Source organism: Coregonus clupeaformis, chromosome 26, assembly GCF_020615455.1.
Source record: "Coregonus clupeaformis isolate EN_2021a chromosome 26, ASM2061545v1, whole genome shotgun sequence".
In the NCBI taxonomy this organism is placed as follows: domain Eukaryota; kingdom Metazoa; phylum Chordata; class Actinopteri; order Salmoniformes; family Salmonidae; genus Coregonus; species Coregonus clupeaformis.
In genome coordinates this window covers 22,051,012-22,066,325 of record NC_059217.1, presented here as the reverse complement: position 1 = coordinate 22,066,325, position 15,314 = coordinate 22,051,012, and the positions used below count along the sequence as shown (strand labels likewise).

Here is a 15,314-nt window from a genome sequence, read left to right as displayed (position 1 = left end):
CATCACTATCACTAGCTAACAGAGAAGAAATCAGAGGGCGAGCACGAAGCATGACTGGGTCAAGAACAGCTTGTGAAGTTGCTGATGCCGTTCGCAATCCACACTGACCAACTTCAAACTGACAGCCAGTCGCTGTCTGATGTGGTGCTGTGCCTTCTCAACCTGGAGGCACACTTTCAGTCAACTACTATTGCAAAACAGTTGGCACAGGTCCTCCTGAAGTCACTGCATGAGCGCTTCGCATGCACACTGAATCCTCTGTGAGCCAACTTCAATCCAACCCCTGCAGCAGCTTGCCTGATGGACCCAAGTGTCTCAGGCACATCACTCAACAGAGATGGAGCCACTGATGAGGGAAGCAGAGTATTTTGTACTTCAGCAAACCAGAGAGTACAGCAGTGGAGCAGCAGGACCCTAGGAAGATGCCAGCAAGATGACTCCAGCAAGCATCTCGACCACAGTGCTTCAGAAATATAGTTTCCTCGCATCGAAGATTGTGTCTGAGGTCACTGTCCATCCGGAGGGTCAACCTGGCAGGGCATTAAGTGCCCCGTGTGAGCTGCAGAAGCAGAAATACCTGGGAGAGGTAAACGGGGCCATGTTTACAGTCACCTCTCCAGTTCTGGTAGGAAAGCATGGCTGTTTATCTAAAGATGTGCCCTGTGGCACAGGATCTGGTTTCTGCCCATGCATCCCAACCATTCATGGCGAGAATATTTTCTGGCTGTGGACAACTGTCATCGGGCTTGAGAAACCGAATGACCACCTCTCTGGGACGCAGATTATTCTTGAAGATAAACCAGAAAATCTTGTTTGTTTAAACAGAAACACACACACACACAAGCTGGCTGGCTGTAAACTGATAGATTTGTGAAGAAATGTTGTACTGCTTATGTTTTTGCTGTTGTTTCAGCTGTTTTTATTAACAGTATTTGAAGGGGTTAGTCAGTGATACATGTGATAGCCCCCCTTTGCCTTGATGACAGCTTCGCACACTCTTGGCATTCACTCAACCAGTTTCATGAGGTAGTCACCTGGAATGCATTTCAATTAACAGGTGTGCCTTGTTAAAAGTTAATCTGTGGAATTTGTTTCCTTCTTAATGCGTTTGAGCCAATCAGTTGTGTTGTGACAAGGTAGGGGTGGTATACAGAAGATAGCCCTATTTGGTAAAAGACCAAGTCCATATTATGGCAAGAACAGCTCAAATAAGCAAAGAGAAATGACAGCATCATTACTTTCAGACATGAAGATCAATCAATCCGGAAGATTTCAAGAACTTTGAAAGTTTCTTCAAGTGCAGTCGCAAAAACTATCAAGCGCTATGATGAAACTGGCTCTCATGAGGACCACCACAGGAAAGGAAGACCCAGAGTTACCTCTGCTAAGTTCATTAAAGTTACCAGCATCAGAAATTGCAGCCCAAATAAATGCTTCACAGAGTTCAAGTAACAGACACATCTCAACATCAACTGTTCAGAGGAGACTGCGTGAATCAGGCCTTCGTGGTCGAATTGCTGCAAAGAAACCACTACTAAAGGACACCAATAAGAAGAAGAGACTTGCTTGGGCCAAGAAACATGAGCAATGGACATTAGACCGGTCGAAATGTGTCCTTTGGTCTGATGAGTCCAAATGTGAGATTTTTGGTTCCAACCGCCTTGTCTTTGTGAGACGCAGAGTAGGTGAACGGATGATCTCCGCATTTGTGGTTCACACCGTGAAGCATGGAGGAGGAGGTGTGATGGTGTGGGGGTGCTCTGCTGGTGACACCGTCGGTGGTTTATTTAGAATTCAAGGCACACTTAAGCAGCATGGCTACCACAGCATTCTGCAGCGATATGCCATCCCATCTGATTTGCGCTTGTTTTTCAACAGGACAATGACCCAACACACCTCCAGGCTGTGTAACATAGACTCTGCACCGGTACCCCCCTGTATATAGCCTCCCTACTGTTATTTTATTTTACTTCTGCTCTTTTTTTCTCAACACCTTTTTGTTGTTGCATTGTTGGTTAAGGGCTGTAAGTAAGCATTTCACGGTAATGTCTACACCTGTTGTATTCGGCACATGTGGCAAATAAAATTTGATTTAAGGGCTATTTGACCAAGAAGGAGAGTGATGGCGTGCTGCATCAGATGACCTGGCCTCCACAATCACCTGACCTCAACCCAATGGAGATGGTTTGGGATGAGTTGGACCACAAAGTGAAGGAAAAGCAGCCAACAAGTGCTCAGCATATGTGGGAACTCCTTCAAGACTGTTGGAAAAGCATTCCAAGTGAAGCTGGTTGAGAGAATGCCAAGAGTGTGCAAAACTGTCATCAAGGCAAAGGGTGGTTACTTTGAAGAATCTCAAATATATAAAATATATTTTGATTTGTTTAACACTTTTTTGGTTACTACATGATTCCATATGTATTATTTCATAGCTTTTATGTCTTCACTATTATTCTACCATGTAGAGTTCAATCTTGGTTTCATCAGACCAGAGAATCTTGTTTCTCATGGTCTGAGAGTCTTTAGCTGCCTTTTGGCAAACTCCAAGCGGGCTGTCATGTGCCTTTTACTGTGGAGTGGCTTCCATCTGGCCACTCTACCATAATGGCCTAATTGATGGAGTTCTGCAGAGATGGTTGTCCTTCTGGAAGGTTCTCCCATCTCCACAGAGGAACTCTAGAGCTCTGTCAGAGTGACCATCAGGTTCTTGGTCACCTCCCTGACCAAAGCCCTTTTTGCTCAGTTTGGCCGGGTGGCCAGCTCTAGGAAGAGTCTTGGTGGTTCCAAACTTCTTCCATTTAAGAATGATGGAGGCCACTGTGTTCTTGGGGACCTTCAATGCTACAGAAATGTTTTGGTACCCTTCCCCAGATATGTGCCTCGACACAATCCTGTCTCGGAGCTCTACAGACAATTCCTTCGACCTTATGGCTTGGTTTTTGCTCTGACATGCACTGTCAACTGTGGGACCTTATATAGACAGGTGTGCCTTTCCAAATCATGTCCAATCAATTGAATTTACCAAAGGTGGAATCCAATCAAGTTGTAGAAACATCTCAAGGATGATCAAAGGAAATAGGATGCACCTGAGCTCAATTTCGAGTCTCATAGGAAAGGGTCTGAATACGTATGAAAATAAGTTATTTCTATTTTTTATTTGTAATAAATTTGCAAACATTTCTAAAAACCTGTATTTGCTTTGTCATTATGGGGTATTGTGTGTAGATTGCTGAGGATTTTTATTTATTTAATCAATTTTAGAATAAGGCTGTAACGTAACAAAATGTGGAAAAAGTCAAGGGGTCTGAATACTTTCCGAAGGCACTGTATTTCATGATGTAGATGTCCTCAATGGCGCTGTCCATGCTCTCACAGACGCCATCATGACACAGATACAAAGATGTTATGTCTATCCAAGTCTATGGTCCTGGCCCATAACATTATTTATTACTGCCCCCCAGTGGCAAGAAGTGACATCCCCAAAAATGTTTTTACATAAATGGCTCCTAGCCTCCCACGCATAGTCTACTCTGTCCCGAACACTAAAACTAAAACTGAAACTAAATATTATAAAAACTAAATAGAAATGTTTTCATCAAACTGAGACTAAATAAAAACTAGTAAATCAAATCTGAAAACTACCTGAAACTAAACTGAATTTCAAATACAAATATAAATAAAAACAAAAATGTAATCACAAAACTATAATAACCTTGCGAGGAGCCATGACTGCAGATCCAGGTATGGGAGAGGAGAGAGGAGAGGGTGGAAGGCTGTTTATAAGGAATAACGAGAAAGGGAGGAAAAGAGGAGACCAGTAGCCTCCTCATTAGAGCCCAGTGCCAGATGTGTCAGAGGCAGACACACCGCAGGACTCGGTGATGCCTTTTGCATTTTTGTGATTACACTAATTATGACGAGGAGAGGATGGGATGAGACACAGTAAAGGACACAGTGTCAACCATAGTGATTGAAGATCCCTCTCTTTATCTCTCTCTCTCCATCTCTTATACATTTCTCTCTTATTGTTCATCTCTTTTTTTCTTGCCACATCTTCATCTTAATAGATGAGGATCAGCAGTTCAAGTAACAACAGGGTATTGTGATCAGTTGTTACAGTAAAGTCATTTGTATCTGCTTGTCTCAGCAATTCAGTTGAACAATATGTCAAGTGAAATCTGAAATGTTAAATTGATTAAGATATTGAATTAGACTGATCCTAAACGGCCTATTGGAGACCTATTGAAGGCCATCTAGGGTCAATTTAAAAAATCTATTGAGAAGCTTAGGAATAGCTTTCAAAACCACAATACCTAGCTAGTTCATTCATTGAAGAAAGCCTGACAGACAAAGACAGAGACAGCGAGAGAAAAAGCGAGAGGGGGGGAGTCAGGGAGAGTGAGATAGACTAACTGACTAAGTTCAGGGGCAGACTGTGATGGTCTGATGCACAGACAAGCTTTTTCCACAGAACAGATAGGAGCCTCTGCAGAGAGAGAGGTGGGTGGATGGATAAGTAGGGCGAAGCCGCTCTGATAGAGCAGACCCTCGTCCCTAACTCCCTGAGCTACTCCAGGAAGTCTGGAGGAGAATCCCATAATATATAACACATAACACACAAATACAAGCACACACACACACACAAAATACACTAACACACAATCATGCGGGTACAGACACACACGCGAGCATGCACACACACACACTCACACACACAGAAACCCTGAAGCCACACATGCGATTTCATTACTGGAGAGAACTATGGGGCTAGAGAGCATTGAGGAGGTAACAGAGATTCCTCCTGCAGGAGTCAGAGATGTCAGAGCGCAGGTGCTTCAAGGCTAACAAATCCAACCAATAGCATCATGGGGCTCCAGAGGCGACACCCATATGCCCTCTGCTGCAGCTGCATCCCCCAGACCACAACAATGATGTATAACACAACCACTGGATCACCTCTGAAATGATGCAGACACATGGACGTTCCAGAGAGCATAGTTACTTTACCCCTACCTACATGTACAAATTACCACGGCTAACCTGTACCCCCGCACATTGACTCGGTACCGGTACCCCCTGTATATAGCCTCGTTATTGTTATTTTTTACTTTAGTTTATTTAGTAAATATTTTTTTTACTCTATTTCTTGAACTGCGTTGTTGGTTAAGGGCTTGTAAGTAAGCATTTCACGGTAAGGTCTACACCAGTTGTATTCGGCGCATGTGACAAATAACATTTGATTTGATTTGAGAGATCCATTGAATAGTTGATCATCTAATGTGAGTGGGTTACATGAGAACCACTATTGTGAGGTCAATTCACCTCAACCCCTGTAGAAAACAAATCGATCACATGGTTAACATCACACTTGTGTTGCCAGGGAAGTGAAGACAAAGGAGCTACGTGCCGCACGACTGTAAATAACTGAATAATAATCTGAGCCAGCCTCCACACAGTGTAGATCAGCTTTAATATTGCAGATAGATTGTAACTTCCATCAATGTAATTGTCTGCATCACTTCCAGTCCCCCATATGTTAGTTTTTTCTCGCAAATATATATACAGTGGGGAAAAAAAGTATTTAGTCAGCCACCAATTGTGCAAGTTCTCCCACTTAAAAAGATGAGAGAGGCCTGTAATTTTCATCATAGGTACACGTCAACTATGACAGACAAATTAAGAAAAAAAAATCCAGAAAATCACACTGTAGGATTTTTAATGAATTTATTTGCAAATGATGGTGGAAAATAAGTATTTGGTCACCTACAAACAAGCAAGATTTCTGGCTCTCACAGACCTGTAACTTCTTCTTTAAGAGGCTCCTCTGTCCTCCACTCGTTACCTGTATTAATAGCACCTGTTTGAACTTGTTATCAGTATAAAAGACACCTGTCCACAACCTCAAACAGTCACACTCTAAACTCCACTATGGCCAAGACCAAAGAGCTGTCAAAGGACACCAGAAACAAAATTGTAGACCTGCACCAGGCTGGGAAGACTGAATCTGCAATAGGTGAGCAGCTTGGTTTGAAGAAATCAACTGTGGGAGCAATTATTAGGAAATGGAAGACATACAAGACCACTGATAATCTCCCCTCGATCTGGGGCTCCACGCAAGATCTCACCCCGTGGGGTCAAAATTATCACAAGAACGGTGAGCAAAAATCCCAGAACCACACAGGGGGACCTAGTGAATGACCTGCAGAGAGCTGGGACCAAAGTAACAAAGCCTACCATCAGTAACACACTACGCCGCCAGGGACTCAAATCCTGCAGTTCCAGACGTGTCCCCCTGCTTAAGCCAGTACATGTCCAGGCCCGTCTGAAGTTTGCTAGAGTGCATTTGGATGATCCAGAAGAGGATTGGGAGAATGTCATATGGTCAGATGAAACCAAAATAGAACTTTTTGGTAAAAACTCAACTCATCGTGTTTGGAGGACAAAGAATGCTGAGTTGCATCCAAAGAACACCATACCTACTGTGAAGCATGGGGGTGTAAACATCATGCTTTGGGGCTGTTTTTCTGCAAAGGGACCAGGACGACTGATCCGTGTAAAGGAAAGAATGAATGGGGCCATGTATCGTGAGATTTTGAGTGAAAACCTCCTTCCATCAGCAAGGGCATTGAAGATGAAACGTGGCTGGGTCTTTCAGCATGACAATGATCCCAAACACACTGCCCGGGCAACGAAGGAGTGGCTTCGTAAGAAGCATTTCAAGGTCCTGGAGTGGCCTAGCCAGTCTCCAGATCTCAACCCCATAGAAAATCTTTGAGGGAGTTGAAAGTCCGTATTGCCCAGCGACAGCCCCAAAACATCACTGCTCTAGAGGAGATCTGCATGGAGGAATGGGCCAAAATAGTGTGTGAAAACCTTGTGAAGACTTACAGAAAACGTTTGACCTGTGTCATTGCCAACAAAGGGTATATAACAAAGTATTGAGAAACTTTTGTTATTGACCAAATACTTATTTTCCACCATAATTTGCAAATAAATTCATTAAAAATCCTACAATGTGATTTTCTGGATTTTTCTTTCTTATTTTGTCTGTCATAGTTGACGTGTACCTATGATGAAAATTAAAGGCCTCTCTCATCTTTTTAAGTGGGAGAACTTGCACAATTGGTGGCTGACTAAATACTTTTTTTCCCCACTGTATATATATATATATATATATATATATATATATATACACACACACATACATACAGTGGGGAGAACAAGTATTTGATACACTGCCAATTTTGCAGGTTTTCCTACTTACAAAGCATGTAGAGGTCTGTAAAAAATCCAAAAATCCAGAAAATCACATTGTATGATTTTTAAGTAATTAATTTGCATTTTATTGCATGACATAAGTATTTGATACATCAGAAAAGCAGAACTTAATATTTGCTACAGAAACCTTTGTTTGCAATTACAGAGATCATACGTTTCCTGTAGGTCTTGACCAGGTTTGCACACACTGCAGCAGGGATTTTGGCCCACTCCTCCATACAGACCTCCAGATCCTTCAGGTTTCGGGGCTGTCGCTGGGCAATACGGACTATCAGCTCCCTCCAAAGATGTTCTATTGGGTTCAGGTCTGGAGACTGGCTAGACTACTCCAGGACCTTGAGATGCTTCTTACAGAGCCACTCCTTAGTTGCCCTGGGTGTGTGTTTTGGGTCGTTGTCATGCTGGAAGACCCAGCCACGACCCATCTTCAATGCTCTTACTGAGGGAAGGAGGTTGTTGGCCAAGAGCTCGCGATACATGGCCCCATCCATCCTCCCCTCAATACGGTGCAGTCGTCCTGTCCCCTTTGCAGAAAAGCATCCCCAAAGAATGATGTTTCCACCTCCATGCTTCACGGTTGGGATGGTGTTCTTGGGGTTGTACTCATCCTTCTTCTTCCTCCAAACACGGTGAGTGGAGTTTAGACCAAAAAGCTCTATTTTTGTCTCATCAGACCACATGACCTTCTCCCATTCCTCCTCTGGATCATCCAGATGGTCATTGGCAAACTTCAGACGGGCCTGGACATGCGCTGGCTTGAGCAGGGGGACCTTGTGTGCGCTGCAGGATTTTAATCCATGACGGCGTAGTGTGTTACTAATGGTTTTCTTTGAGACTGTGGTCCCAGCTCTCTTCAGGTCATTGACCAGGTCCTGCCGTGTAGTTCTGGGCTGATCCCTCACCTTCCTCATGATCATTGATGCCCCACGAGGTGAGATCTTGCATGGAGCCCCAGACCGAGGGTGATTGACCGTCATCTTGAACTTCTTCCATTTTCTAATAATTGTGCCAACAGTTGTTGCCTTCTCACCAAGCTGCTTGCCTATTGTCCTGTAGCCCATCCCAGCCTTGTGCAGGTCTACAATTTTATCCCTGATGTCCTTACACAGCTCTCTGGTCTTGGCCATTGTGGAGAGGTTGGAGTCTGTTTGATTGAGTGTGTGGACAGGTGTCTTTTATACAGGTAACCAGTTCAAACAGGTGCAGTTAATACAGGTAATGAGTGGAGAACAGGAGGGCTTCTAAAAGAAAAACTAACAGGTCTGTGAGAGCCGGAATTCTTACTGGTTGGTAGGTGATCAAATACTTATGTCATGCAATAAAATGCAAATAAATTACTTAAAAATCATACAATGTGATTTTCTGGATTTTTGTTTTAGATTCCGTCTCTCACAGTTGAAGTGTACCTATGATAAAAATTACAGACCACTACATGCTTTGTAAGTAGCAAAACCTGCAAAATCGGCAGTGTATCAAATACTTGATCTCCCCACTGTACATACAGTTGAAGTCGGAAGTTTACATACACTTAGGTTGGAGTCATTAAAACTAGTTTTTCAACCACTCCACAAATTTCTTGTTAACAAACTATAGATTTGGCAAGTCGGTTAGGACATCTACTTTGTGCATGACACAAGTAATTTTTCCAGCAATTGTTTACAGACAGATTATTTCACTTATAATTCACTGTATCACAATTCCAGTGGGTCAGAAGTTTACATACACTAAGTTGACTGGGCCTTTCAACAGCTTGGAAAATTCCAGAAAATGATGTCATGGCTTTAGAAAGTTCTGACATCATTTGAGTCAATTGGAGGTGTACCTGTGGATGTGTTTCAAGGCCTACCTTCAAACTCAGTGCCTCTTTGCTTGACATCATGGGAAAATCAAAATAAATCAGCCAAGATCTCAGAAACAAAATTGTAGACCTCCACAAATCTGGTTCATCCTTGGGAGCAATTTCCAAACACCTGAAGGTACCACGTTCATCTATACAAACAATAGTACGCAAGTATAAACACCATGGGACCACGCAGCCGTCATACCGCTCAGGAAGGAGACGCGTTCTGTCTCCTAGAGATGAATGTACTTTGGTGTGAAAAGTGCAATACAATCCCAGAAAAACAGCAAAAGATGCTGGAGGAAACAGGTACAAAAGTATCTATATCCACAGTAAAACAAGTCCTATATTGACATAACCTGAAAGGCCGCTCAGCAAGGAAGAATCCACTGCTCCAAAACCGCCATAAAAAAGCCAGACTACGGTTTGCAACTGCACCTGGGGACAAAGATTGTACTTTTTGAAGAAATGTCCTCTGGTCTGATGAAACAAAAATAGAACTGTTTGGCCATAATGACCATCGTTATGTTTGGAGGAAAAAGGGGGCAGCTTGCAAGCCGAAGAAAACCATCCCAACCATGAAGGATGGGGGTGGCAGCATCATGCTGTGGGGGTGCTTTGCTGCAGGACGGACTGGTGCACTTCACAAAATAGATGGCATCATGAGGAAGGAAAATTATATATTTTGAAGCAACATCTCAAGACATCAGTCAGGAAGTTAAAGCTTGGTCGCAAATGGGTCTTCCAAATGGACAATGACCCCAAGCATACTTCCAAAGTTGTTGCAAAATGGCTTAAGGACAACAAAGTCAAGGTATTGGAGTGGCCATTACAAAGCCCTGACCTCAATCCTATAGAACATTTGTGGGCAGAACTGAAAAAGTGTATGCAAGCAAGGAGGCCTACAAACCTGACTCAGTTACGCCAGCTCTGTCAGGAGGAATGGGCCAAATTTCACCCAACTTATTGTGGGAAGCTTGTGGAAGGCTATCCGAAACGTTTGACCCAAGTTGAAAAACTAAGTTTATATGTATTTGGCTAAGGTGTATGTAAACTTCCGTCTTCAACTGTATAGACAGACACACCCAATGTGTTTGAATAAAACCAACTACATATGCACTGCGCTTGTCTGATGCTTTAAGCACACTGTTTGATTAAATAATTAAGACACACAAATGACTCAAGAAATAGCCCGATGGTCACGCTGTGTTATTCTTTTTTACAGCACGTGCCTGTGTGACTGGCGCACGTTGTCTCGCTCTCCTTATTGCGCTGTCCTTGCTGTAGCTGCAACATCATTTCCTCCATTTAGTTTCTTACTTGTTTCTGACTGAAAAGTTCTGTTAACGATATTCCTTATTTGTTTAGGAAAAACATTCCCTATCCCCTCAACCCTAGCTCTCTTTACGTGAAACATGTAAGCATCGCATGCATGTGACCAATAGGGCCTGACCTATAGCCTATCATAATCACATCAATAAATTGGTTTTAACAAACTCCGAACACAGTAATGTCGACAGCAAAATGGATGCGTAGGACGTAAAAAAGAAACTCGAAGCGGGCAAATGTTTACTGGTAGCTCAGGAGGTAAATTATATGCTGCTTTGCGATCTATTAACAGCAAGGGTTACATTAAATAGGCGCAATATTTTTTACTGATGCAATATTGAATTCATACGCACAAAACATATGAACAAAAAAATTAACTGTGAAAGTTGATACATGTAGGCCCTTCATACAGTGGCTTGCGAAAGTATTCACCCCCTTTGGTATTTTTCCTATTTTGTTGCCTTACAACCTGGAATTAAAATGGATTTTTGGGGGATTTGTATCATTTGATTTACACAACATGCCTACCACTTTGAAGATCCAAAATATTTTTTATTGTGAAACAAACAAGAAATAAGACAACAAAACAGAAAACGTTAGTGTGCATAGCTATTCACCCCCCCCCCCAAAGTCAATACTTTGTAGAGCCACCTTTTGCAGCAGTTACAGCTGCAAGTCTCTTGGGGTATGTCTCTATAAGCTTGGCACATCTAGCCACTGGGATTTTTGCCCATTCTTCAAGGCAAAACTGCTCCAGCTCCTTCAAGTTGGATGGGTGCCGCTGGTGTACAGCAATCTTTAAGTCATACCACAGATTCTCAATTGGATTGAGGTCTGGGCATTGACTAGGCCATTCCAAGACATTAAAATGTTTCCCCTTAAACCACTCAAATGTTGCTTTAGCAGTATGCTTAGATATATATATATACTGAGATCATGTGACAGATCATGTGACACTTAGATTGGACACAGGTGGACTTTATTTAACTAATTATGTGACTTCTGAAGGTAATTGGTTGCACCAGATCTTATTTAGGGGCCTCATAGCAAAGGGGGTGAATACATATGCACACACCACTTTTTCGTTATTTATTTTCTAGAATTCTTTGGAAACAAGTAATTTTTTTCATTTCACTTCACCAATTTGGACTATTTTGTGTATGTCCATTACATGAAATCCAAATAAAAATAAATTTAACTTACAGGTTGTAATGCAACAAAATAGGAAAAAGGTGGATGAATACTTTTGCAAGGCTATGCGCAGCACTTCGTTCAATTTATCAAATCAGTTATTGTTTTCTTGCTCAAACCATGAGCAACACCTGTCAAACTCAAAACACAGGGATGTCGATTCGCACGGGACTAGTATTATCAGAGGACCTTGGAGTCTGCCAAAAAACAGCAGGTTATTCTGGCCGGAATTTTTACTCTCCTGCCAGGTACAAATTACTGACATGGCAGATTCGGACAGGAGTAAAATTACAGACGTGGTGTTTTGTGCTTGTGCACATAATTACAATACCCGACCACTCCCAGTAAAACTAATCCTGTCCGAATAGGGCTTAAGGCAAGGGCTGTTTCCTCGTCTCTGCTGCTGCTGCCTCCGCTGCATTGTTCTCAATCCCAATATGCTGATTCATTTTGCTATTATGCACATAGCAACATAGGGAAAGGCGCCAATTCTACGGCGCACTGAAGATTATGTTTCAGAACCGCGGACAGCGACCATATCCAACATGGGATAAAGCGCATTTGTTATAAAATATTAGATGTATTATTGTTGCACCATTATTTGTACATAACAAAACCATAAACAATTTCAGTATCACATCTCTTAGAGTGATGGACTGTGCCATCCATGTGGCCTCCGCAATGGATTAGTCCACTGAGACGGGCGCGAATCAGACAGTCTTGAGTACCATGAAGAAAGAAAAAAAAATTGCGACTGCTCGACTAAAGAAATCTCGATCGACCAACCGCTTATCGACCAAACAATCGACCAGCCGACTAAATGGGGCCAGCCCTAGTTCATTTGCTTTGGAGGTATAATGAATTCTATATCCAAGACAGTATGAACACACACACACACACACAATGCTCAACATGGCCACTATAGAGCCCCACAGTGGAGGTGTCATAATACCCATAAAATCTAGCGGTCAAACAGGGAAATGGTTCCAGTCGTTTTTTCACCATTCATTTTTCCGATAGGGGATTTTAGAAACACTTAAAATATTTTAGAAACACTTTCGTGTAGGCTTACCCTGGCGTGACGTTTTGACATGGTGACTTTTAATTAATATTTTCGGCTCTATTTACTATCAGATTCGAAAATACTAATTAGCATCAAAGTAGACATCATGCAAAACTACAAATCCCTGCAAGCTCCTGCACGTCATCTCTAGCTGACACCTTTGCTAACAGGTATTGTGTCAATTTAAATCTTGCACAAGACAGTTCACAGAATTTAGCCAATGTATTAATTACTACATTTAGCTAACATTATATAGTTAATCCAGAGATTCTTACCTTTGCCTCGAGTCGGCAGTCTAGTCCAGATCATCATCATCGTGGTCCTCTGTAGCTCAATTGATAGAGCATGGCGCATGTAACGCCAGGGTAGTGGGTTCGATCCCCGGGACCACCCATACATAAAAATGTATGCACACATGACTGTAAGTCGCTTTGGATAAAAGCGTCCGCTAAATGGCATATTATATTATTATCATGGCATTTGTAGTTCTTTATGATAGCCACATTAGCAGCTAATTAGCATTTTATTTGGGGGGGGTAAATACAGGCAAATACAGTATATTGATAAAAGTCACCTTGTCCTAGAGAGATTGAAATGGTTATCAAAACGTCACACCAGGGTAAGCCTACATGAAACTGATAGATTCATTTGTATTTTAAGAATAATGACTAAAGGATTTCACCCCAAATACAGTATAAATGTGTGAACGGTGTTAGAGTTATAATGTAGTGTCAACCCACTAACAGAGGGGGAGGAGTTAGAAACTGCTGAGAAAGCATTCCAGGGTGAAGGGGAATCAGAAACTGTTTAAAGGTGGGCGGAGCAAAGTGCCTTTGTGTGTCAGGGGGTATAAAAGCTGTACATGTATTTTTTGGCGGCAGAGCTCTCCATGATTAAAACATACAGATAATTCTTGCTGGTTGCGGACCTTCGTTTAATTCATGATTAAACCAGAGCCTTACACCCTCTGGGAATTATTCAAAGCATTAAGTTTGATTAATTAGAGATAGAAATTTTCGTGACAAATGGTCCTTCGAGCCGGATCTCAAAATACGTCTTTATCGTTCTGAGGACACCGAAAACCGTGCACGGGCAGATGATAACATCCGTATAGAATAGACCTGGCCTTCGACGTTAAGGTTATAAACAGGCCGGTGATTAATCTTATGAACGATAAAGACGTTGACGAGATTTGAAAAACTGCAAGGAGGAGGTCAGTAATTTTTATTCATGGATTTTGGTGAAATGATTTGGACTTTAAGAATAATAATTATTGTGAAGGGCAGAGAATAGTTACCAAAATCTCATAAGGGTATAAAGGAAGGAAGGAGGGTCTGAAAATGAATCTAGGTAAATGGCCATTACCAAAATAAACTAGTTAATTTTGAGATTGTACGAGATACAGTCTTTACAATTTAAACAGGAAGGGAGATAATTATCAGCGTGTGAGATAGATACATTAATCAAGTCAAGAGTCATAAGCAACTGGGGATTTGCTCTAACTCTGTCTATTTCATGAAACTGGAGCAGTTACGACCTCTAGGTTACGGATAGTGTTAGCAAAAAATCGTATAAGGTTGTTTAGTGTGAGACCTAATGATCCATCGAAATACGTGATAATTGTTTCAAGGAAGGGACTAAAATAGGTTGCGTGAGAAAAAAATGGTTGTCCCATCCCTTTCATGAAACTGGGGTTTTAAAAAACTCTGGGTTACGGGTTGGATAATTTAAATGGTTGATTACAAAAGCAGATCATAAACATTGGCTCAAGAGTCGCACCAGATAATAAGTCCCAAGGAAAATAATTCTGGATTGAATTATTACTAAACGGGGGGATTTCTTATTTTTCTACCATGGGAAATAAATATGATTAGGTAGATGCATGTAAATTGCGGAATGGATTTGAAGAAACAGCGAGGGGAGGGGCTAGACACAGCGAGAGTATGGCTTTTGGAGAGTCAGGAAAGACTAAATTAGATAGCTATAATAAATCAGGGAGGCAGAATAGGGGAGGAGGTAAGAGAAAGTGCTTTAACTGTAACAAGGAGGGTCATTTGGCCAGAGAGTGTAAGGCCCCGTGTAAATACTGTAACAAAACAGGTCATAACCATCGCGACTGCAGAAATAAAGGAAAGGGCAGTGTCCGGGAAATGACAGTCTACTTTTTGGTTCCATGGGAAAAATGTTTGAAGAAGTGATTTGTGTCGATTAAGAATTGGCTAAAAACACCACGAAGCGATTATTTGAGAGGTACCTATACAATTCTAACAATATATACGTATGAACTTTCTCACCCAAATGTAGACGTACGTCATGGGTGAGAAAGTAAAGCATATTTACATTTACATTTTTTGTCATTTAGCAGACGCTCTTGTCCAGAGCGACTTGCAGGAGCAATTGGGGTTGGGTGCCTTGCTCGGGGGCACATCGACAGATTTTTCGCCTGGTCGGCTCGGGGATTGGATCCGGCGACCTCTCGGTTGCTGGCACGGCGCTCTTGGTCACTAGGCTACCTGCCGCCCCATATGAGTTTAAGGTTGTGCCGTTGTTTGATCATGTGATAAGGTTTAATGGGTAATCGGACCATAACTAATGTGGTTATAGAAGTAATGT

The 15,314-nt window shown here is 42.0% G+C and overlaps 1 protein-coding gene across 1 annotated transcript in view; it reads right to left on the bottom strand.

Annotated features, from left to right (window-relative positions):
• Positions 1-15,314, bottom strand: part of LOC121540268 (glypican-5-like) — a 183,840-nt gene that overhangs the window by 48,811 nt on the left and 119,715 nt on the right. The window lies entirely within an intron of this gene.